Source organism: Podarcis filfolensis, assembly GCF_964270895.1.
Source record: "Podarcis filfolensis genome assembly, chromosome: Z".
Lineage (NCBI taxonomy): Eukaryota > Metazoa > Chordata > Lepidosauria > Squamata > Lacertidae > Podarcis > Podarcis filfolensis.
This window is the reverse complement of record NC_139617.1, coordinates 45,444,528-45,466,969: the sequence shown is the minus strand read 5'-3', so window position 1 is coordinate 45,466,969 and position 22,442 is coordinate 45,444,528. Positions and strand designations below refer to the sequence as shown.

The 22,442-nt window shown below is 45.3% G+C and overlaps 1 long non-coding RNA gene across 1 annotated transcript; it reads right to left on the bottom strand.

Moving 5' to 3' along the window:
• Positions 1–11,368: 11,368 nt before the first annotated feature.
• Positions 11,369–19,094, bottom strand: LOC310754958. Its single transcript, XR_014544108.1, has 2 exons — positions 18,917–19,094; positions 11,369–11,580 (listed from the first exon to the last, which is right to left on the bottom strand). It is a non-coding gene; the product is annotated as an uncharacterized lncRNA (long non-coding RNA).
• Between the last annotated feature and the right edge of the window lie 3,348 nt (positions 19,095–22,442).

The following is a 22,442-nucleotide window of genomic DNA, read 5'->3' as shown; positions in this document are numbered from 1 at the left end:
TGAACCAAGCTTCAAGATAATTGTCCCCTTTCTCATTTTTTGTTTTGGTAAGCACAGAGGAGAGATTTTAAGAAACATACAGCAATCACTATCTCTTCCTCCTCCTCCTCCTCCCTCCTCCAACCCCCAGTGTTTAAAATCATCTCTGTGAATAATAAGCATGTTTGCTGAGCCAATTTAAAGCCAATTCCATTTAAGCCCCCAATATCACATCAAACGTACTTTTCTCTCCCCTTTTATCTGTGGCCTGGCTTGGCTAGCAGAGCACCTTAAATAGAAACTGCTGCCTTGGCTAAATGTTGCCTTTTGACAATTATAATAAATATCTGACAGTGAAGAAAATAAGAAAAGAGTCAGGCAGAGAATGATATTCCTTGTCATACGTTAGACAAACTGGTGCGGAGGCTGGTACTCCCCCCACCCCCACCAATATTCTTTCTTTTTCTGTCAGTCCATTAGCTGCTGTTAATTTCCTTGTTCTCCATGGCAAAAGGTGCCTGAATTGGAGAGCCTGCTGGAAATATCACATAAATGGAGTGTAATACAATCCCATCTAGGAAACAACCCTTGTGCTCGCAGAAAATACATCAGGACCTGCCCTCTCTGCTATTTTCTCCTGGGAAAAATGTGTGACCCATGAGTATTAAATGAAAATGCAGGTCTATCTATCTCTGGAATTGGAAGGGGCCTAATCGGTCAGATATAGAGCCTCTTCTTCTTCTGGTGCTTTTTCTTTTTTCCCTTGAAACTTCACAGACTCATCAGAAGAAAAGGCAAAAGTAAAACAGCCTGGGAACAAGACTCACATTCTGGCTATTATTGGCTTTGGTGTCCTGTAGCGTGCTGGAAAAGATTACTGGGGGTGTGGCAAATGTTAAGAAAGGCAGGTTTTTAAGAAGGTTAAAACTGTAATTCGATATGCTGATAACGTGCTATTAAAGGATCTGTGCACTGAGAGATTTGAAGTTTATTTTAAAGCTACTGGTGCATGTGTGTGGAACGGACATGTGCACACATGAAAGCATATACACGCAAGTTTAAGAAAGAAATTACTTCACATTCATGTTCTTAATAAGCTGGGATAGTTTCCCTGCGAATAGACATCAAAATCAGTTCCCATCTGCATTATATATTTAAAGCAGTATCATACCACTTTAAACAGTCATGCCCCCCCACTGCTATTTAACCCTCATCCACACAAGAATAGGAGTCAACTCCTAGGGGCCGAGGTCTCTTTGCCCTCCCCAATAAAATATTTGAGGGGCGCCCCCCAATGGTGTGGGTCCGCCCCATTATGTGATCGGTTATGTGGGCCAGTTTCTTATTTGATTCCAAAATGTCCTGCTTTCCTTAGGACGTCCCTATTTTCATTGGAGAAATGTTGGATGGAGTTATGTGATCCCTGAGTCAAGGAGATAAGTAACCACAGTACAACCTTTAGAAGAAATCTGAAGGCAGCCCTGCATAGGGAAGTTTTTTTAATGTTTTATTCTGTTTTTATTTATGTTGGAAGCCTCCTAGAGTGACTGGGCAACCCAGTCAGATGGTCAGGGTAAATAAGGTTATTATTATTATTATTATTATTATTATTATTAATTAGGACATCCCTATTTTCATCAGAAAAATGTTGGAGGGTCTGCGGTTATAAAACACCAAAGCAACATTCACACCATACAGTTAAAATGCTGTGATACCACTTTAAACAGTCACAGCTATCCCAAAATTCTGGAAGCTGTTGTTTGTTAAGGGTGCTGAAAGTTGTTAGGAGACCCCCTATTCCAGCCACAGGCCTACACTTCCCAAAGCTCCCTGCGAAGACAGATTGACAGTGAAACCACTCATGACTTTTTCAAGTGGTATGAAAAGGCTACAAACGCATAGTGCAGACGCAGCCTCTATTTATAGAATCAAAGAATTGCAGTGTTGGAAGGGATCCAAAGGGTCATTTTAGTCCAACCCCATGACAGATGGCCATCCAACCACTAAAAACTTCCATTGAAGGAGAGTCTACTACTCTCCTTCTGAGGTAGTCCCTTCCTCTGTCAAACAGCTTGTACCTCAGAAGGTTCTTTCTTTTTTCCCCTTTTATTTTTTTCAGAAGGTTCTTTCTGATGCTTAGTTGGACTTTCTTGTAATTTGAATCCATTGGTTAAGGTCTTACTCTCTGCAGCAGCAGCAGAAAACAAGTTCGCTGCAACTTTTATGTGACAGCCCTTCAGATATTTGAAGATGGCTATCATATTACCTCCCTGGAAAAGTCCCTGATGTTGGGAAAGATGGAGGGCACAAGGAGAAGGGATGACAGAGGACGAGATGGTTGGACGGTGTTCTCAAAGCTACCAGCATGAGTCTGACCAAACTGTGGGAGGCAGGGGAAGACAGAAGTGCCTGGCATGCTCTGGTCCATGGGGTCACGAAGAGTCGGACACGACTAAATGACTAAACAACAACATCATATTACCTCTAAGTCTTCTCTCCTCCAGGCTAAGCATACCCAACTCCCTCAAGCATTCCTCATCAGTTTTGGTTTCTGTACCATCTTGTTCACCCTCCTCTGCACACATTTGAAACTTGTTCAAGTCTTAAGACTTTCCCCAAACTATCCAAATTTCTTTTGGTTCTGAATCTTTTAGAGTGGACGTAGGTGACTCTCTGTTATATGACAGTCACTTGCTGTCTAAGGGGTTAGTCTAGATCAGGGATGGGAAACCTGTGCCTCTCCAGATGTTCAGTCTCCAGCATCTCCAGGTAGGGCTGGGAGGAACCCCTGCCTGAAAATCCTACAGAGCTGCTGCCAATCAATGTAGTCCCTGCTAAGCAGCTTCCCATGTTTCTGTGCATGCTGTCCTGTTTACACTGTTTTTGTTTTGCTACTTTAAGTGGCACATTCTCCTCCCCCCTCCCCATACTAGGAATTGTAGCTTGGGTCTAATACTAAGGGTTCTGCTGCAGGTCCTTTTCTCTTTCCCCTCATCCCCCTCAAATACAATTCCCAGGGTTCCTTATGGAAAAGGAATTAATATTAATCTGGTATGTCTGAACAGTGTAAAGATGTGTTGAGAGAGGAGTAAAGAGAGAAAGCTGAAGAATGATGGACAGACATGTAAATTATTTAAGGTGTTTATTTATACCTCCTTTCTGCCAAAACACTCAAGACAGCTTGCAATTTTGTAAGCACTGTTTACAATCTAAGAGGCGAAGTGGAAAAGGAAAGGAAAAGAAAGGTGAGAGGGGGATAAGGCGAATCAGGCACCAGCCCCTTCATGCGGTCAAACAGTGAAGTTACATAATGGGTGTCCACACATTATATTCAGTGAGTGTACAATATGTATCTCTGTGTGCAAAATAGGTGAGTTGTATACTCCTACAGTTATTAACACATAACACTTGAGAAGTGTGGAGTCTATGGGCTGTATCTAATATTATTCACACTCAGAGTGGACCAGTTGAAATGAATGAACAGAACTTAGGTTCATTCATTTTAATTGGTTCTGCTTTGTGTAAAACTTAACTGGATGCGACCCTGTGTATTTGTGTATACAACAGCTGAGCTATTTAAAAAAATCACTTACACACATATACTTGTATCTAAGTAGAGACAATCTGCACCCAAGATCATTGTAATGTGTAGCCAAGCCTGCAATAACAAAATGACCTGGTGCAATGGCTGCTGATGGAGGCAGTACCACGAGGACAAGAACCAAATGTTAGTTGGCCCCAGTGAGGCTGATGGAGAGGCCTTCACTAACTCACCACTCCTTCTGAGCCAGCCAAGTGATGAAAGGAAGTATCCAAATGAAGAGAGCGTATATAAGGCCCTGTGCTTTGGAGGCAAAAGTGGTTTCTGTGTCTGAGAATGCTGAAGGTAACTGTTCTAAATGAACTGTGGTCTCCTCCAGTTCTAGGATGTCTTCATCCATACCTATTGCCATTAAGTCATGAGTTCACTCACATCTAGCATTGCATAAACTACTAGAGCTAAACATGTATCCAGTTGATGATCCTCACCAAAACAGAGCCTCATTTGCTGAACAGAACAAAACTGGAACTGAAGGAAAATAAACCGAAAAGAAAAGAGAGGAAGGAAAAAAGAAAAGAGTGGGAGGAAAAGAGAACACAAGTTCTACATGAATAGGAAAGTGGAACATAATATAGGGAACCTTATACTAGTGTTTCTCAAACTTGGATACCAGCTATTGTTGGACTAGAACTCCCATCATCCCTAGCCAGCAGGACCAGTGGTCAGGGATGATGGGAGATGTAGTCCAACAAGAAAGCATAGGTTACTCTAGTTTGAGAGACGCTGCTTATGATGAGTCACACTATCTAGATTAGTGACTGGCAGAGGCTGTTAAGGTTTTAATACAGGGTTATTTCAATACAGGGTTATTGAACCGCACACCCTCTGCATGCAAAGCAGATGTTCTACCACTGAACTACAGCTCTTCTCTCTTTTCTCATTTTTTAAAAAAGAATTATTTAATCCAAGAAGTAGACATCTTTAGGAGAGAAAGATATTGGAGAACCTATGACCTATCATTCTTGACCACTGGGCAACCTGGGGCTGATGGGAGTTGGAGTGCAGCATAATCTTGAGAACCACGGGTTCCTCCCTGTCCTGAAGTCCCTTAGGACTTAGACCTATGTGCAACGAAGATAGACAAGATAGTCTGGTCCCAGTGGAGTGGTGCCTACTAGTCCTGTGTAGCTAAGTCTTTGTTGCAAATAGGCCAACAGGAACATCCTTTTAAAGAAGCCTACAAGAACTGCTTCCTGGCAGAAAGCATGCTTCTCAGTCCTCTTGGGAGGACTAACTTTATAGCACTATAAGCACCAGGCCTCTGGCCTTTCTCAATTGATCAGCGTCAAGCAAGATTTTGGCCATCTTGTGTATTCAAGCTAGCCAGGTGTGACTCATGTAGACAGAAATGAGCGCTACCAATAGCGACAAGGCATTATAACTTTAGTAACAAGTTATAATTATTATCTTCTCCGTTTGCCTCCGGCAGTTCATTCTCTAAATGGCAGGGGCTAATTTAATTAGTACCTGGAACTGGGAGAAATTAGGTCACCTCTTCCCATGTGAATTTTTGTGCCAATATGGGTTGGTGTTTCTCCCCCTCCCTCCCTGCCTTCCTCTACCCTTCATATATTTTCTAATTGGGTAAATATTAATTAGTTGGAATTTTGTTCAGAAGATGAAGACATTAAGCTGTCATTAACAAACAGGTCCCTTCCGTCTCATCCCCAAACACCTCACATCTACAGCATGAAGTTATCAAGGCATATCTCTCTCTCTCTCTCTCTCTCTCTCTCTCTCTCTCTCTCTCTCTCACACACACACACACACACACACACACTCTCTCTCTCCCATGATTTATGTGAGCTTCCAGTGCAATAGGAAATGCAATGAATCTCCTTTTATCAGGTAATTATCTATTGAATGATACATGGAATTCTCAGCAGGCTGGGATTGGGGAGAAGTAGCTGGGAACAAATAGTGGTGCAAACACAGGCGCCTGCAGCTTTCAAGCTACGCTGCTTATGAAGGGTGATGCTAGGGTTGCCATGTTTCAAAATGTAGAAACCAGGAAACTACCAAAACTGTTGAGCTTTTTTTTGAGACAAACCCAAAAGCTTTTTTTTTTTTTACAAAAACGCCAAAAAACCCACACAAAATGGTCCAGTCACAGTCGACTCTGGGGTTGCAGCGCTCATCTCACTTTATCGGCCGAGGGAGTTGGTGTACAGCTTCTGGGTCATGTGGCCAGCATGACTAAGCCACTTCTGGCGAACCAGAGCAGCGCATGGAAACGCTGTTTACCTTCCCGCCAGAGCGGTACCTATTTATCTACTCGCACTTTGATGTGCTTTCGAACTGCTAGGTGGGCAGAAGCAGGACCGAGCAACGGGAGCTCACCCCGTCATGGGGATTCGAACCGCTGACCTTCCGATCGGCAAGTCCTAGGCTCTGTGGTTTAACCCACAGCGCCACCCGTGTCCATATGGTAGCCCTAGGTAATGCTGAATTTCTGGTGCAGATTTTGTGCCTGTGAAAGGTGGGAGGGTGAAAGGAGAAATGCCTTGTGTTCACCTAGGGACATTTTCTCTCTCGGGCAGCGATACACTCGGAACAGCCGTGCAAGCTGCTTCTACCTTCTCTCCCGCTCTCTCCCACTCTCTCTGCACCATTTTGGTGCCATTTCCTGGTTCTGATAATTTATTTATTGCATGGCAACAAACATAAACGTGGTTGTGCATGAGTTGAACGAGCCAGGGTTTTTTTCGTGGGGTGGTGGTGGAGTGGAGTGTTTGTTTAGTGAGGGCACCTGCCTGATATCAATGGGTAGGGAGTTCTGAAGTGTAGGTTCTGCTGCACTAAAATATCAGTTTCTTACAACAGTAGAAGGGTAATGTGTGGCACCTGTAATAGTGCCAGGTCCACAGATTAAAGCTGCTGAGTGGGCACCTATCGGATAAGGCACAAGAAAACGTCCCAAGCTGTAAAAGCCTTTATATACTAATAGCATCATTGCCTTGCCGTGGCGAAGGGGCTTGAATAACTCAGAGAAGCTCTGAGCTATGCTGTGCAGGGCCACCCAAGATGGACAGGTCATAGTGGAGAGTTTTGACCAAACGTGATCCACCTAGAGCAGGAACCGGCAAGCCACTCCAGTATCCCTGCCAAGAAAACTCCATGGACAAAGACAACAGGCATATAAAAGTTATGACGCTGGAAGATGAGCCCCTCAGGTCGGAAGGCATCCAACATGCTACTGAGGAAGAGCGAAGGACAAGTACAAGTAGATTCAGAGCTGATGAAGCGGCTGGGCCAAAGCCGAAAGGTCGCTCAGTTGTGGATATGCCTGGAAGCGAAGGGAAAGTCCAATGCTGTAAAGACCAAACTGCAGGAGGCAGTGGAAGACAGGAGTGCCTGGCGTGCTCTGGTCCATGGGGTCACAAAGAATCGGACACGACTAAACAACTAAACAACAACAGAAACACACTGAACTTGGCCTGGCAACAGCTTCTCTTAGAGGCTATTTTTCAGGGTCTTGGGGAGGTGGAGAGAGAGCTGTTCAAAGAAATCAGTGGAGAAGCCCAAGGTTTTAATGAAGCTGGGATCAGACCCCAAGGATCTACCACCCCCATGACCAAAACACCCCAAATAGCCCACTGATGACTGGCTATGCTCTGTAGACATGCACTAGTTGTTGTTCTTGCTGGTGGTGCTGCCTTTTCAGTGGTGGCTCCATTTTTGTGGAATGCCCTCCCCAGTGAGATGCATTGGTCTCTCTCATTACTGACCTTTCAGAAGGAATTTAAAAGCATTGGTGAAAGGTGGGAGGCATTTGATGGCTGAAATATACTGTGTCTGGCAAGCTTGGATTTATTGGCTGAGAGATTGTTTTTAATGTTTTCGTTGATATTGTTATTGGTGTGTTTGCCACCTTGGGCTGCTTTGGGAGGAAATGTGGATATAAATGGAATTCTCCTCCTCCTTCCTGACTAAAGGAGGCAGGGGGAGGAAATGGAAATCTAAGCAGAGGAAAAATGCAATGGAGTATCCTGGGAGAGGATATGGCAGTCAGTCAAACTGAAACACTGAACAGGAGCATTCCATGCTTCTACATTTGGCTGCAGATCTCACTTCTGTCCCCCTGCCCCATTTTTAAAAGTTTCCAGCTGTGATCTCGGGGGAGAAATGTACTAAAAACGAAGCCAGTGACAAATCATCCTCAATATAAGCTTCTTCTTCTTTTAAAATATTTGTCTGCTGGAAGCTTTACGTTCCAGTAACTTTCTCTTTCTAATCGAAATGTGTCCTAAACGGGAGACCTTATTTTGTATCTCAAGATAAACATTGCATTAAGGGAGGTGGAGGAAAATTAAAAAAAATCTAATATGAACGAGAAGAAAATCAAAGAAGTGAAACTGAAAGTGACAGCAAAGATGGTGAGGCCAGGGGTGCGGGGGAGGGAATCAGTTTTGTATCAACAGGAATGCAATAAGCCTGAGAAGTGGAAGAGCAAGCTATCTGGAAATCTAGTAAAAACAAATAAACTCTCCTTCCTCGACAGGCCACAACTAAAGCTTCCAGAGTCAGGAGAGAGTCGAGTAGAAGATGGAATGAATGAGTAATAAACAGAAGTTTGGGCCCATCCCTCCAACAATCCAGTGCCAGGCAGGAACAGTGCCAAAGTGAGCGGAGGAATTGATGTGACTCTTACCTTTGTAGTACAGGCTACTGCTTCGTAGGCTACATACCAGCTACGCAAAAACTAGAGTTTTCTACATACACACACCTCTTCATCCTCCATCTAGGCAAGCAGGAGGCACTATCACAATTCAAGGACACATTTCAGAAAGGCAAGAGCACTCAGAGGAAGAATGGAGCAAGGCCAGTGATGGGTGTGGCATGAGGATAGTTCCGATAACCATAGAGAGAGGCCCAGGAGGCCACATTTCAGCCCCAAGCCTGAGATCCTATGCCCCTGTTTTAAAGCTCTGGCAAGGAAATGGATGTTCTCTGCCTGCCTTGAGGCAGCCGGGGGCCACCATCATGGTCTATGGATGCAAATGCCAAACGATGCTATTGCAATTGTGCAGGGTCTCTAAATAACACACAGTTGTCAAGAATGACAACTGGGCAGCAGACCTGAGAACACTCGCCTCATCTCCTTCTGAAAGTTTTATTGGTGTTTAGTTCTGCCAAGTATCGCACATAACTTTCCGCTTGAAACATCTGTTGGCATCATTCAGAAATGAAAACATCTGGCACCCTAATCTCATGCCCAGGCTTTTGTTACCTACATTAATCACTCTTGGGAAAGAGTTGGAAAGTGTACCAATTTTTTGTAAAATAGATTTATAACCCCTTCATCCTCAAGGTCTTGGTAAAACAGGGGTGGGGGGAACTATTCCAGCTCATGGGCCACATTCCCTTGCAGGTGACCTTCTAAGGGTTGCATGCCAGTGGTGAGCAGCGCCAGAAGCAAAAGTGGGCAGAATAGCAAATAATTTCCCCCGTCGCACAGTGGGTGAGTTTCTATACATGCCTGCACACCCCTTTTTGTATCTTTTATCTAGGGAAGCAAGAGGCATTAACAGAGTTGAAGAACAGATTTCAGCCTGGCAAAAGCACTCAAGGATGGTGTGAAAGAAGGCCGGAGAGCAGGTGTGGCCCGGGGAAGGAGAGTGTGGTCTGGGGCCACAGAGTTCCAGATGGAGAAGACTGGAGGGCCACATTTCTCCTCCAGGCCTGAGGGTCCCCACCCCAGGCCTAGCCAATGAATCCCCTTTCCACAAAAGGGCCAGGAAATCTCTACTGAGAGCTTCCCTTGCAAGAATTGCCCTCCTCCTTCTTCCTTACCTTTGGGAAAATGAGGACCTACAACTTTCCAGTGATTGAGGGCTGAGCTACAATGGAAGGAAGGAAGGAAGGAAGGAAGGAAGCCTTCACAGTGTGAATCTGCTGGGATTGCATCATGTGAGGCTGCAACTGAATGCTTGAACAGTCTCTTGCATGAAAGAAAGCCACTTTTAGATGAAGAAAAGAACCCCAACAAGGAGAAAGCTAGGATAAGGGCATTTCATTTTTCCCTTGCACAGATTTTCTGATGAGACCACATATTCCCCTCCTGCATTCTGGAGTGGTACATTCCACATGAAGCTGCCTTGTACAGAGTGAGTCAGACCATCAGTTCATGCAGCGTGGTCTAACACAAGAGTTTTCTCAAGCTGATGCCCTCTGGACATGTTGGATTACAACGATAATCATCCCTGGCCATTGGTTATACTAGCTGGGGCTGATGGGAGTGGGGAGTCCAGTGCTATCTGGAGGGCACTATATTTAGGGATATCTGCTGTGACTGAGATTGAACGTCAGATCTTTACAGAGGGGAAAAACCAATTAAAACAGAACAAGGAAGCCTATTGAGTCTCTGCCAGAAGAGTGTTCCATGTCATGGGAACAGGAATACAAAATGCTTTACTTCCAGCTGAGCCTGGTTGTGCCTCTACAACAATGGGGACAACTGAGAGTGCTCCTTCAAATAATCTCAGTAATTGAACCAATGGTCCTTAAGGTAACCTGGACCCAAGCTGTTCAGCACTTTGTAGAGCAACTCAAAGCCTTGTACTTGATCAGGTGGCATATGAGCAGCCCATGCAGATATTTTAGCAGAGGTGTCACATCCTGTTGACCAACTGTCCCCACCAGCAGTCTATGCTAGTTGAAGCTTCTGAACTAGGTCCAAGGGCAGGCCCAGTGGATCACACTGCTGCAACTATGCCTCAAGGTTACCATTACATGGACTACAGCGGCCATGTTATTCTGATCCAGATACACCAATGCTGGCAAACAAGATGGCGCTTGTTAAAAGCACTCCAAGCCACAGAAGTCCCATGGGCCTCTAGTCAGTGGCGTAGCGTGGGGGGTGCAGGGGGGGCCGGCCGCACCGGGCGCAACATCTGGGGTTAGGGCAAATCCATGGGTTAGGGGGCGCAAATCCACGGGTTAGGGGGCGCAAATCCATGGGTTAGGGGGCGCAAATTACTTGCCTTGCCCCGGGTGCTGACAACCCACGCTACGCCACTGCCTCTAGTAACAGAAATGCCACATATCAAATCTGTATATAAACCATTTAACTGGAAGTGAGGGGTCTTCTCAAGGGCTGTCACGTGGAAGATGGAGCAATCTTGTCTCCTCCTCCTCTGGAGGGTAGTTGAACCAATGGCTTCAAGTTACAAGAAAGGAGATTCCAGCTAAACATTGGGAAGAACTTTCTGACAGTAAGAGCTGTTCAACAGTGGAACGGTCTCCCTCAGGAGGTTGTGGACTCTCCTTCCTTGGAGGCTTTTAAGCAGAGTTTGGATGGCCATATGTCATGGATGCTTTAGTTGAGATTCCTGCATTGCAGGGGGTCTGGTGCCCTTGGGAGTACCTTCCAACTCTATGATTCTTATGACGTTATTATGAAGAGGCAAAGCTATGCTCCTTCATCTCCAGCCTGCATCCTGAACTGAGTTCTCTCCCTTTCTGTCATCAGGATGTAAATGCAATCCTATAGCACAGGCTCATGATCTGTAGCAGAATCTTGGCACATGGAAATGCAAGACTGAACTGAAATGGTCTTGAGAAAAGGTACATGAGGTAGGAATGGAGGGCATTTCACCAGATACCCGAAAGTCTTGGAATGTGCCAATAGCCACAAAATAATAGCGAAAAGCGAAAGATGGAGGATTTTTTAAAAAGCAGAGGCTCCTAGCACTACCACTTAACAAGGACAAATGAGACCACGGAGCCTTAAATTTGTCTGAATGTCTAATTCCAGAAGAAAACAGATGACACCTATCTTAGAATCAGTGTTTGGAAATATACAACAAAAGAAGGAATCTTTATTAACACTGGAAATGTACTCTTAAGCTCAGATTTCTTTTTCAACACCCAGCTTGTTCATATCACAGCTCAGTGAACTGTTAACATCACATATTTCTTCTTGTTCTAGTGGTGAGTCCTGGGTCCCCCCCCCCCCCATCTTCATTTTGCAAACTGCAGAAAGATGAGCGCCATTTTTCCTGGTCAGCAAGAGCAGCAAAAAAGGGAAAGAAAGGCGGATAAATGTCTAGGGTCAATGGAAAACAGCAGGTTGCACTGGGTGGCATGTATTATCAGCAGTAGCAGCAGCAGCAGTAGCAGCATTAATTTTACAGATGCCCATTAGAAAATTCACTAATAATTTCATCATCATCATCATGGAGACTCAGAAAATGACCAGCAACTCAGAGAAGGAAGAGGTTTATTTGGATTGGACACCAGAATTTATGGCATGGATAGGAAACCTGAGACCTAGTGGGTGAATGCAGCCCAAAGGAACTCTTCCCAAGCCACTCTCTCTCTTCAGCTGCACCCCTTCCTGGGCCTGCTCTGCATCTTCCTTGAGTCTTTTTTGCCTTACTGAGATGTGTCCTTGAACTCTGACAACTTCTGCTTGCCAGGATGGAGGGTGGAATCTATTCTATGAAGGTAACATTCCCATGCAGATCCGCCTGCCAGTGTCATGGCTGGAAGTCTGGATCAGGTCCCCTCTAGGGATGGATTACTTGAGAGGGTGTGGGACATTTCCTTGTGCGAGCATTTAACCCACCATAGGTGAGCTCTGAGAGGGTTTACAAAGCAAAACCATATCAATGTTGCCTGGGCACCATTTATATGCTTTTTAAATAAAGATAGCATGCTGCATAGTCCTCCTGACAACACATATCTCTATGTGGCAAGGCCACCTTATCAAAATGAGAGCTGATATCTGTCATTGTGTGGACAGTATTGAGCTAGATGGACCAATAAAATAAGGCAGCTTCCTGTGTTCCAAATAGCTGAAGTAGAGCAGGCTCTGAAGTGTTCTCTGTTTTTGCTTTTTGCCTTGAGATGGTTCCCTTCTCTTGGAATCATGGGACAGAAAATGGTGGTGGCAGGAGTGCCCAGGTGGTCTTTGTCTGGCTCTCTCTCTTGTCCTGGAGTCCTTCCCTTAGGACAATTGATGATGGGTGACCTCTTGGTGGGCAGAGGGAATGTCCAACTCATGCAGATGCCTCTCTGAGATATTGCCTATAGATAAATGTAGGCTAGGTTGAGCGAGATATATACTGGCCTAGCATTCTTTGTAGAGGAGTAGGGATTTGAAGCAGGGACTCTTCACAAGTCCAACTCTACTCCATTCACATATTAATGCAGTTGAAGGAAGGGAAAATACCCTTCTACACTGCAGGCTGCATTTTTTTTGAATTGACTGGGCTTCTAAAGACAAAAGAGCGGGCTTCCTTCAGTTGACCTTGAAGAGTGTCACAGTTTAAAGTCATTCTCTCCAGCTCTTAATCTTTTCTTCTGACTCTCCCCCTGTCAAAATTCTGCCACGTCCCTTCTTAATCTGTAGGTGTAGTGCATTTCAAAGGAATAAAAGAGCTTTCTTTGAAACATGGACTTCAGCTGAGACCCTCCAGAGCCACAGTCTCTGATGGGCAGGCACTGTTGCTGCAGGGTGGTTCAGACTTTCCTTTTTATTTACTTCTCTTTTATGTGCAGATTTATAAACCAATTCACAACCAAAAGCTATCAAAGTCGTGTACCAGGAAGATAAAATCAGTTAAAATACAAAATATGACAAACTACAAGCAATTAAAAACATCTCTACAGTTGTACAGCTGTGTCTTGTGTGTGGATGCTGTCTTAGTGGGAAAGCTTGTCCCAGAAGGTCCCAGCTTCAGTATCTGGCATCTCCAGTTTAGGGTTAGGAGAAATCACAGTCTGAAACCCTGGATAGCCTCTGCCAGTCAGTGTGGACAAGAATGAGTAAGATTGACCAGAAATCTCACTTGTCATTAGGCAGCTCCCTAAATTCCTATCTAGTACAGCTCTCTTTCTGAGAACCATGAGGACTGGGATCTTACTTCATTTTGGTGGAGCACCTGTTTTGAATGCAGGTTCAATCCCCACCTTCTCCAGGTATGGCTGGGGGAAAGCCTCTGTCTTCATCCCTGGAGAGCCACTACCTTTGGGTTAGATTGACTGATAAGTCTTACATGTGAACCAAACACCCTGTTTGTCAAGCAGATTGGTAATATCTGGAAACAGCCAAGTGGTCTCAACATGGATACTGAAGTTGCCCAACACCATACGGCTAGGAAGCCTCCAACATCAATCTGAGACCTGTAATTAATAACTTTGTGTGCTAATAAAAGATCAAGAGGGTACCAGCTGGAATCCAGTCTCTAATCCACTCATAAGTTATTGATGCTGGTGGTAGCACTCCATCTGCTTCCATAGTGTTTGGTTCCCTGTTGTATTGCTGGAAACTGTTGAGTCTGGATGCTCAGACATCTTAAAGAAATGATGAAAAGCCTCAGAAGGGATTAACACAAGTCATTTATGTTTCAGGGGGAAAGAAACAATGCAGGAAGTCAGATTGCAGCATTATAATTTCCTGTGTCAAGGTGACCTGGCCATACATGAAGAGAAAACACACCCACCCCTCTACACTGCAGGCTACCCCATTGCTCTGTAGGGTAAGTGGCATTTGCTGTTGAGGACTGTGGGCAGAGCTGGCTCTGGGTTTTGAGGGAAGAGCTCAGCAAACTGCCCCTTCCCCACTGAATTCATAGGAAATTAGGATGTTGCTTTATACAGAGTCAGAGCTTCAGTTCATGTAGCTCACCATTGCCTGCACTGTCTTGCAGCAGCTCACCAGGATTTCAGACATGGGACATTCCCATCCCTAGCTGGAGATGCCTGAGATTGAATCTGTGACATTCTGCATGCAAAGCATGTGCTCTATCCCTGAGCCATGTCTCGCGGAAGCTATAGGAACACAGGAAGCTGCCTTATACCAAGGGAAACCACTGGACTAGCTAGCTCAGTTGTCTTTGTCCATGGAGTTTTCTTGGCAGGGATACTGGAGTGGCTTGCCGGTTCCTCCTGTTCATCTTGGGTGGCCCTGCGCAGCATATCTCATAGCTTCTCTGAGTTATTCAAGCCCCTTTGCCACGGCAAGGCAGTGATCCATGAAGGGGAGTGATCCATGAAGGGGGCAGTGTTCCCATGGACTGCAAGAAGATCAAACCTATCCACTCTTAAGGAAATGAGCCCTGAGTGCTCACTGGAAGGACAGATCCTGAAGCTGAGGCTCCAATACTTTGGCCACCTCATGAGAAGAGAAGACTCCCTGGAAAAGACCCTGATGTTGGGAAAGATGGAGGGCACAAGGAGAAGGGGACGACAAGAGGACGAGATGGTTGGACAGTGTTCTCGAAGCTACCAACATGAGTCTGACCAAACTGCGGGAGGCAGTGGAAGACAGAAGTGCCTGGCGTGCTCTGGTCCAGGGGGTCACGAAGAGTCGGACACGACTAAACAACTAAACAACAACAACAACAGCTTGCTCAGTATTGTCCACAGTGTCTGGCAGTGGCTTTTCCCCACCTTCCTCAGTAGATGCCAGGGACTGAACCTGGGACCTTCTACATGTAATGCAGGTGCTCTACCACTGAGCTACTGCCCTTCCTTGGTGGGTGAGCCTTCCCAAAGGGTTGTGGGTGGGTGGGTGGGCGCTTCCTTTGTAGTATGGTAGAGTAGTAGGCTGCCTCCACTTTTTAACCACTTGACAAACACTTCTCTGGCAGCATCCCAAATGTTACATTAGTTCAAGGTACTGTGAGGAAAACAAAATGTCGGCTGCTCCAAAAGTATGTTAGTTTAGACTCCATTGGTAGCTACCATTCCATCTTCCAGCAGCATCCTGGGCTAGCACAATGTCCAGGGCACAGTGGGGGGAAATGCTAGCCACCAGCTCTATGTATCTTTTGTTGTTGTTGTTGTTTAGTCGTTTAGTCGTGTCCGACTCTTCGTGACCCTCTGGACCAGAGCATGCCAGGTACTCCTGTCTTCCACTGCCTCCCGCAGTTTGGTCAAACTCATGCTGGTAGCTTCGAGAACACTGTCCAACCATCTTGTCCTCTGTCGTCCCCTTCTCCTTGTGCCCTCCATCTTTCGCAACATCAGGGTCTTTTCCAGGGAGTCTTATCTTCTCATGAGGTGGCCAAAGTCTTGCAGCCTCAGCTTCACGATCTGTCCTTCCAGTGAGCACTCAGGGCTGATTTCCATCAGAATGGAGAGGTTTGATCTTCTTGCGGTCCATGGGACTCTCAAGAGTCTTCTCCAGCACCATAATTCAAAAGCATCAATTCTTCAGAGATCTGCGTATCTACCTATCTATTATATCATTGTATCCCAGCTTTCTTTCTCATGGCCTGCAAGGTGGTTTCCAGGTGGTCATCCATCCAGGCACTGACCAAACCCAGAACTGCTTAGCTTTAGCAAGGTGTGCAATTGTGTGCTGTCTTGTGCCTACTCAGCCTTGTCCAGCCTTCCACAGTGTTAGAGTGAAGGCAATTTGTGTGTGTGTGTGAGAGAGAGAGAGAGAGAGAGAGAGGGAGGGAGGGAGAGAGGGAGGGAGGGAAAAAAGAATCAGAGCTGTTTTGAGGCAAGGTGAGATATAAATGAATTAATTCATTCAAGCCAGTAATATTTTGAATTCAAAGAATAAATACCCCCACGGCTTTTAAGGGGTGGGGTGTTACTCAGTGGCAGAGCATATCCTTTGGACTCCAAAGGTCCCAGGTTCAGTCCTCAGCATCGAACCCTGTTGAGTCACTGCCAGTCAGTGTAGACAATAATTAGCTGGCTGTGAAAGACCGCCTGTCTGATATCCTGGATCAGTAAATAACACTGAGCTAGACGGACTAATTGGTCTGGCTTTATGTTAAGGCAGCTTTATGTTCCTAAGTCATTGGAGGACAAACTGGTTGAGCACAATATTTGACAGAGAAGATATTTTAGCAATGTATGACATTGTTTGTGTGTGTGTGTTAGAGACAGACAGACAGAGATGTTCTGTAGAATCTGGTTGGCCACTATGAGAACAGGATGGTGAACGAGATCCAGCGAAGCTTTTCTTATGTTCTTAATTATCCATTATAAGGGAATAAGAGGGACGCATGTGGTACCATGGGTTAAACTACAGAGCCTAGGGCTTGCCGATCAGAAGGTCGATGGTTCGAATCCCCACGATGGGGTGAGCTCCCGTTGCTCTGCCCCTGCTCCTGCCCACCTAGCAGTTCGAAAGCACGTCAAAGTGCAAGTAGATAAATAGGCACCGCTCCGGCGGGAAGGTATACGGCGTTTCCGTGCGCTGCTCTGGTTCGCCAGAAGCGGCTTAGTCATGCTGGCCTCGGCCCCCCGCTAGCAGCGTTTGGGGTTGCTGTATGCCGGCTCCCTTGGCCAATAAAGTGAGATGAGTGCCGTAACCCCAGAGTTGTTCGCCCCTGGACCCAATGGTCAGGAGTCCCTTTACCTTTAAGGGAATAAGCATGTTACAGTGTGTTCCTATTTCCTCCTGTGAAATGTAGAAAGTTGTGTTGTACTGGGTAGGAACATAGGAAGCCACCTTATACCGAGTCAAGACATTGGCCAATAGAGCTCTGACTGGCAGTGGCTCTCCAGGGTTTCAGATGGGAAGGCTCTTCCAGCTGGAGATACTGGGGATTGAACCTGAGGTCTTTTGCACGCAAAGCAGATGCTTTACCACCCTCCCTTCCCCAAGGTGTCGGTGGCATCCCTGTAATTACTTCTTCTCTGTACTCAAATGGCTTCCCAACACTTGGCATCTTTTGCTTTGCTTTTCAGAATCCTCCCAAGCGATTAGAAGACATTGTGGGCTAATCAACCAAGAAATTTAAACATAAAGGCGGCTAAAATCTCTCCAGGAAGTCCATTAAATACATATTTCTCTTTTATGGGCTTGCTATTTATTACTTCATTTTTAAAAATACAATGGGCCGTATCCTTGGGTGGGTATAAAGCATCCTAGTGGTGCCAGCTGACAAGATAGCTTTATGGTCTTCCCGTTTTTTCTTGTAATAATGATGTCCTCTGACTTGAAATGGGAGATGGAAACATGTTAGCTGGCTTAATGCTGACCTCTGAGTGCCCCAGGAAGTGGAGGCTGGGCCATTAACACGAACTGGGCATTGTTCCATCCTGTCCTCGGCCAGCCCCCACCTGGCCTGCCTTCATATTAGCAACCAGTCCAGGTAGCGGCACAGCCTCTCAGCTTGCTCCTAGTCTTTAGCCTCAGCGTTGACCTTGTAGAACTCAGCAGGGAGGAAGATGGGGCTAAAATTTGAATTTGTTATCTCTGCCTGTTATTGGTCCTGGCTCCACCTACTATTTGGACTGCCTGCCTTCTCCCCCCCCCCCCCAATGGGCACCAGCCACCCCAGGGAGTGTTGCAAATAACTAGTGGTGTGACATGATGCTAGGGTTGCTTCAGAGGCGTAGCAAGGTCAGGTGGTACCCGGGCGGAAAATTTATTGTCACCCCCCCGCACAAATTGAAATTATTAAAAGAAGGAATAATAATAATAATAGTAATAATAATAATAATAATAATAATAATAATAATAATAATAATAATTTTTATTTATACCCCGCCCTCCCCGGCCAGAGCCAGGCTCAGGGCGGCTAACACCAGTAAAATTACAATAAAAACATAATGGGGGGGGACCACTCTGTCTTGCAGGCCCTGAGGAAAGATGTCAAGTCCCGCAGGGCCCTAGTTTCTTGTGACAGAGCATTCCACCAAGTCGGGGCCAGTACTGAAAAGGCCCTGGCCCTAGTTGAGACCAATCTAACCGCCTTGTGACCTGGGACCTCCAAAGTGTTGTCATTTGTGGATGAAGTTGCAACTGTTATTTTCTGGTTTATTTACTGAACACTGTTAGCATAAGTAGCTTTGGTTTAGCGGCCCAAGAGGTCGTCTGCGGTGCCCGCATGCCCTGTAGCCCAACCACTGTTGGTGGCCACCTCGGCCTCCACAGGCTGCCTCGGCCTCTGTGAGTTCCACAGGCCTCTGCGGGCTTCTGCTTTCTTGGCAGGCCGCCACAGCGGCCCCCAAACCCCAAACGCTGCTAGCGGGGGGCCGAGGAAGCCAGCCTCAGCAGCATCGGGAAGATGGCCTCTGCAGCATCAACCCTTTCCTTGCCTTCACCCTGCCCCCCACCTGCAGCCGATTGGCCAGCTGGGTTGGGGGCGGGGCAAAGGTCCCAAGGCAATGAGGGTGAGGGTGGAATCTGAGACACCTCTTGGAAAGGAGCTTCAATAAGTTTATTTTTAAAATACTTATTTTTTCCAGTTTCTCTCACACACCCCCAGCCACATTCCTCTGTGTGACCATTCTAGCAAACGGGAGATATTGAAATTGGCAGTTCTTTCTAGATATCCCACAATATATAAGGGTGATTGGGGCTCTTCCCCACTAACTTCAGTCTTCCCTCAGACAGCCCCCACTGGCTTGCCATCTTACTTGCAACCAATCCAGAAGGTGGCCATAGTTGTCAGCTTCCTCCTACTCCTTAAAATTGCTGTTGCAGACCTCAGCAGGGAGAAGATAGGGACAAAACTAGAATTAGTTGGTTCTCTCTCTCTCTAGCCCTGGCTCCTCCTACTGTTGGTCTCCAGGCCTTCCACCCTACCAGTGCCAAAGTATGCCAGCTATCACTATGCTCCAGGGCCTCTCTGTCTGTTCCTCAGGGAGCCAGTGTGGTGCAGTAGTTAAGAGTGGTAGACTTGTAATCTGGTGAACCAGGTTCACTTCCCCGCTCCTCCACATGCAGCTGCTGGGTGACCTTGGGCTAATCAACACTTCTCTGAAGTCTCTCAGCCTCACTCACCTCACAGAGTGTTTGTTGTGGGGGAGGAAGGGAAAAGGAGATTGTTAGCTGCTTTGAGACTCCTTCAGGTAGTGATAAAGTGGGATATCAAATCCAAACCCCCCCTTCTTCTTCTTCAGGACTCTTCCCCTGGTAACACTACCTCTCCCCAGGCCTTATCACTCACCAGCCCTGCATCATTGTCAAGTGCTTTCCCCTGACTAGAATATGTCACTGAACTGTGATTATGCCTCTTGCCTGTGTGCCAAAACCTCTGACCTTGGTGTAGTTGGAAAGTAGCCCACTGAACAAAGGAAAGAGCCACTTCTGTTGCTCCATCCACTTTTGCCCTGTGAGTCCTGGTTCCCTCCCAACACACAGAGAGAGGCTCTCACTTTGAAGTAAGAAAAAAAAAATATTCAGGCAAGTAGTGGTGCAAACTCAGCAGCAGAAACAAGGCTCAGGAGTCTCAGTTTAGGAGCAGGTCAAGAAGTTCAGAACTAGGGGAGGGGAAAACATTGAAGATGTCCCAAGAAATCTCTACGCCCCATGCACCAGACTTTTCTTATCAGATCTTGATACAGTGGTACCTCTGGATGCGAACGGGATGTGTTCCGCGAAGCGAACGCAACCCATGCCTGCGCGTTTGCACGTGTCGTGATTCGCCACTTCCGCGCAGGCGCTGATGTCATTTTGAGCGTCTGCACATGCGCAAGTGGCGAAACCCGGAAGTAACACGTTCCATTACTTCTGGGTCGCCGCGGAGTGTAACCTGAAAATGATCAACCCGAAGCTACTTCAACCCAAGGTATGACTGTATTATAGTCCTTCTTTCTGCATTTTTTCCAATTCTTCCTCACATCCATCATTAACGGCCTAAAGGCTTCTTGCTATGCAATCATCTCCGTCTCTTTCAGCACTGCCAATTGCAATCCTTTCTCCTCTTCACCGACCATGAAGTTATTTGGTTTTTCCATCTACAAAGAGATGTATTCTTTGTATTCTGTATTTCCACCCACCCCCAAACAGCTGCAAGGATCTGTCCTGAATCATAGAATTATAGAATTGGAAGGTACCGTATTTTTTGCTCTATAAGACTCACTTTTTCCCTCCTAAAAAGTAAGGGGAAATGTGTGTGCGTCTTATGGAGCGAATGCAGGCTGCGCAGCTATCCCAGAAGCCAGAACAGCAAGAGAGATCACTGCTTTCGCTGCGCAGCGACCCCTCTTGCTGTTCTGGCTTCTGAGATTAAGAATATTTTTTTTCTTGTTTTCCTCCTCCAAAAACTAGGTGCGTCTTGTGGTCTGGTGCGTCTTATAGAGCGAAAAATACGGTACTCACAAGAGTCATCCAATCTAACCTCCTGCAGTACAGGAATCTCAACTGAAGCATCCATGACATATGCCCATCCAAACTCTGCTTAAAAACCTCCAAGGAAGTATTGTTGCTCAAACTGCTTGGCAAAAAGGGGAAGTGGCCTACATATAGAGATTTGTTGAAGGATCAAGAAGGAAAATGGAAATTAAAAGATTATGAGGAAATAAAAGAACATTTTCAGAGTTGGTTACAATATAGACAATTACATGAGATGTATAAGGAAGATAACAAGAAAGCAAAACCGGGTCAAACACATGTTGGAAATGTAAAGAAAAAGAAGGGACTTTTTATCATATGTGGTGGGAATGTAGAGAAGTTAAAATTTTTTGGGAAATGATATATAATGAACTGAAAAAAAATGTTTAAAATGACATTTGTAAAAAAAAACCAGAAGCACTTTTGTTAGGGATTGTAGGACAAGACTTGCCCAGAAAAACAAAGAATTTATTTATGTATGCTACAACTGTGGCAAGAGTCTTGATAGCACAAGGGTGTTAGAATGAGGAAATCCCAATGAAAGAACAGTGGCAAGAAAAATTGATGAGCTACACAGAACTGGCTAAATTGACATACAAATTGCGGGACAGGGACAACTGTGACTTTAAGGAAGAATGGAAGCTTTTTACAACTTATCTAAAAAGACAACAAAATGAATTGGACTCCTTGGCAGGTTTTGAATAAACATACACAAATTTATTAAGTGATAACATGGTAGATAGATAATGTAAGGATATGTATAATTTTACAACATGCAGAGAATAATATGTGCTGAGAAATCAGAGAGAGGGGCAGAGGGAAGTCTCGGGGGTGGGAAAAGGGGGGGAAAATGAATATTATATGTTTTGATAATTTGCTATGTGGAATTTGTTAATAAAAATATTTTAATAATAATAATAATAATAAAAACCTCCAAGAAAGGACAGTCCACCACCTCCCAAAGGAATCTGTTCCACAGTCGAACAGCTCTTACTGTCAGAAAGTTCTTCCTGATGTTTAGTCAGAATCTCCTTTCTTGTAACTTGAAGCTATTGGTTCGAATTCTACCCTCCAGAACAGAAGAAAACAAGCTTGCTCCATCTTTAATGCAACAGCCCTTTAGATATTTGAAGAATATCTCCTGTATGCTCTCCAGCCTTTTTGAGGATCCTCCTTGTTCTGTGGATTCTGCAGGCTCCCCAGAGTCTCCCATCTAGGACACTTCCAGGGTGATTTCTCTTGAAATTCTGTCCAATACCTTCAATAGCAAACACTGTTGGTACAACATTTGCTTTAAAATGACAAAAATCAGTGGTGTATTCATCTTCCCCTCATCATGTTTCTGTTGGTATTTTCCTTGGATATCTTCCTTCCAGGACATTTCTTGTTTACACATTCTTTTCAGATGAAGCCAAGCTTCCCTTTCACTCTCAGACAGAGTTTTACAAGTGTTATAAATGAGCCATTAACACCCATTTAGATCTACTTATCAGTTGAACTTATCAGTTCCTAACCTTTTAAAGTTCTCCATAGATAAATAAAGCTTCTAGCTTTAGTGTCTGGCCTGTAAATTAGCAAACAGCCGCACATCCTCTGGTAGTTTGCTTATCTTCTGGGTATTACTTAACTGACAGATAGAAAATCCAATTCTTCCTTAATTATAATCTTGATAAAAAAATTAAAAAAGAGAGTGTGTGCTGACCTGATGCTCCAATTAAGAGCTTTTATGTGATACATGGTCGATGCTTTTCCCGGCTTGAGCCCAATCTCCCCCTGTCCCCCCCCCACAAAAAATGGCCTCAGGTGTGGAGAAACATCTACTTCTGA